This window comes from Cervus elaphus, chromosome 16, assembly GCF_910594005.1.
Source record: "Cervus elaphus chromosome 16, mCerEla1.1, whole genome shotgun sequence".
In the NCBI taxonomy this organism is placed as follows: Eukaryota; Metazoa; Chordata; class Mammalia; order Artiodactyla; family Cervidae; genus Cervus; species Cervus elaphus.
The window spans coordinates 31,862,546-31,866,044 of NC_057830.1; positions in this window are offsets into that span (position 1 = coordinate 31,862,546).

Here is a 3,499-nt window from a genome sequence, read left to right on the forward strand (position 1 = left end):
AGTTTAACCTATATACACATTGAGCATCTTCTCTTGACTAAAATCAATGTTTTTGATTAGTAAATTTAACTTGGGGCAAGTATTTTGGCTGTATATATGTTATTTAAAATACTTTATGGATAGTAAAATGGTAATAATGTGTGCCTTTTGATGATAACAGGGTATGTGAACTTAAGTTCTCAGAACTTTTTGTTGTTGTTCACTTGTTAAGTCATGTCTGACTCTGCAACCCCGTGAACTGCTGCATGCCAGGCTCCCCTGTCTTTCATTATCTCCTGGAGGTTGCTCACATTCATGTCCATTGAATTGGTGATGCTATCTAACCATCTCATCCTCTGCCACCCGCTTCTCCTTTTACATTCAATTTTTCCCAGCATCAGGGTCTTTTCCAATGAGTCAGCTCTCCACATCAGAATAGAACATAAAAATTCTACTTTAATTCTAATTTCCAGAGTAAACATAAAGTTGGAAATCTTTATTTTACCAGGTACACTAAAAATAATAAAAACTAACATCAACCTCCATCATTATTTCATAAAAGAAAGAATTTTGATATTAAAAAAGCAGAAAAGATATAGTCTCATAAAAGATGACCCTTTAAATTGGGTAAATCAGTGTTATGTAAAGTTCACTACTTTTTTAAAATTATTTTTCTTCTTTCATCAAGAATCAGTGAAAATTTGATTAGCTGTAAAGAGACATACAGATTGGTATTTGGTTTAGTCTCTAAAATGATATTTTAAAAAAAACCTAAAAATCTAAATATAAAACAGTATTAACTAAAATGCATGTGGGTTTCCAGTGAAAGTCTAAATCACCAACCTCATGCTAAATTAAGTGAAAAACAGTTTCTCAATTATGTGCCAACAGAATCAAGCTGGCAGTGATCTTTTTCTGGGTTGATAAGGAAGTCTGACAAGTATTTTTATACTTCTGGAATACAGAGACATTTCTAAAAAGTGTCCACACTGTATCTTGAAGTCAACGTGACACTCAGAGCTACAATTTATCAAGTATGAAGAATAATGAAAAAAATACAGACTGTTTTGGAGGCTGTTTTTGAAGGATATGACAGTAATTTCTACTGGGTTTTTCAAAAGGATTCTGGTCAAATAATATTTCCTGGAAGACTTTACATGAATAGTGGACAAAAACCCAGATAATGTTAATGCAAATTCACACAAGTCTGTATATTTCACAAGAAGTCAATGGGTATTTTCGTGAAAGTTTCAGCTTAACATCTTATGGAATAAGATTCTTTGAATTTGATTTATGGTACAATATAAAATTCTCTCTCCAGCTGCAGAGGTGAAGGCATATCACTTTTATTTTTTAAATAAACTTCTAGTTAATTACAAGGACTCAAATAAGAGTGTTTTTAAAAAGCCTATGAATGTTGAAATTTCCTCCAGATATGGAGAAATGATGAATAGAATATTACCTACTAACAATGAAATAAGGAGCTTATGGCATTTTTCTTTCCCAGGCTCAGTTTTTTTTAAAGTCAGGTTTAAATTCGCATGAGAAGTCATCATTTGAGTTCCAGATTTTCTATCTCTCAAGTACAAACTGTGCACATTTCAATCCTCACAAGAAAGCTTTTGATGTGTTCCTTTAAGACTACAATATACAACATTTTATCAGTGTTATCACTATATTCAGGCTTACTATGTTTCACTATATTGTTAATATTAAATTTTTACCCCTAAATTTCCCCAAAGTCTGCTAGTCTGTGTATCTACAGCCCATTTCTCAGACTGTTGCAATGTAGCAGCTTCTTTTTGTATGTGAGTACACAATCATTTCAGTTCATTCGCTCAATTGTGTCCGACTTTTTGTGACCCCACGGACTGCAGCCCTGTTCATCACCAACTCCCAGAGTTTACTGAAATTCATGTCCACTGAGTCGGTGATGCCATCCAACCATCTCATCCTCTGTCATCCCCTTCTCCTTCCGTCTTCAATCTTTCCCAGAATCCAGGGTCTTTTCTTTTTTTTCCATTTATTTTTATTAGTTGGAGGCTAATTATTTAAAATATTGTAGTGGTTTTTGCCATACATTGACATGAATCAGCCATGGATTTACATGTATTCCCCATACTGATCCCCCCTCCCACCTCTCCCTCTCCACCCGATCCCTCTGGGTCTTCCCAGTGCACCAGGCCCGAGCACTTGTCTCATGCATCCAACCTGGGCTGGTGATCTGTTTCACCCTTGATAATATGCATGTTTCGATGCTCTTCTCTCGAAACATCCCACCCTCGCCTTCTCCCAGAGTCCAAAAGTCTGTTCTGTACATCTGTGTCTCTTTTTCTGTTTGGCATATAGGGTTATCGTTACCATCTTTCTAAATTCCATATATATGCGTTAGTATACTGTATTGGTCTTTATCTTTCTGGCTTACTTCACTCTGTATAATGGGCTCCAGTTTCATCCATCTCATTAGAACTGATTCAAATGAATTCTTTTTAATGGCTGAGTAATATTCCATAGTGTATATGTACCACAGCTTCCTTATCCATTTGTCTGCTGATGGGCATCTAGGTTGCTTCCATGTCCTGGCTATTATAAACAGTGCTGCAATGAACATTGAGGTGCACGTGTCTCTTTCAGATCTGGTTTCCTCAGTGTGTATGCCCAGAAGTGGGATTGCTGGGTCATATGGCAGTTCTATTTCCAGTTTTTAAAAGAATCTCCACACTGTTCTCCATAGCGGCTGTACTAGTTTGCATTCCCACCAACAGTGTAAGAGGGTTCCCTTTTCTCCACACCCTCTCCAGCATTTATTACTTGTAGACTTTTGGATAGCAGCCATCCTGACTGGTGTGTAATGGTACTTCATTGTGGTTTTGGTTTGCATTTCTCTGATAATGAGTGATGTTGAGCATCTTTTCATGGGTTTATTAGCCATCTGTATGTCTTCTTTGGAGAAATGTCTGTTTGGTTCTTTGGCCCATTTTTTGATTGGGTCACTTATTTTTCTGGAATTGAGCTGCAGGAGTTGTTTGTATATTTTTGAGATTAATCCTTTGTTTGTTGCTTCGTTTGCTATTATTTTCTCCCAATCTGAGGGCTCTCTTTTCACCTTGCTTATAGTTTCCTTTGTTGTGCAAAAGCTTTTAAGTTTCATTAGGCCCCATTTGTTTAGTTTTGCTTTTGTTTCCAATATTCTGGGAGGTGGGTCATAGAGGATCCTGCTGTGATTTATGTCAGAGAGTGTTTTGCCTATGTTCTCCTCTAGGAGTTTTATAGTTTCTGGTCTTGCATTTAGATCTTTAATCCATTTTGAGTTTATTTTTGTGTATGGTGTTAGAAAGTGTTCTAGTTTCATTCTTTTACAAGTGGTTGACCAGTTTTCCCAGCACCACTTGTTAAAGAGGTTGTCTTTTTCCATTGTATATTCTTGCCTCCTTTGTCGAAGATAAGGTGTCCATAGGTTCGTGGATTTATCTCTGGGCTTTCTATTTTGTTCCCATCTATATTTCTGTCTTTATGCCAG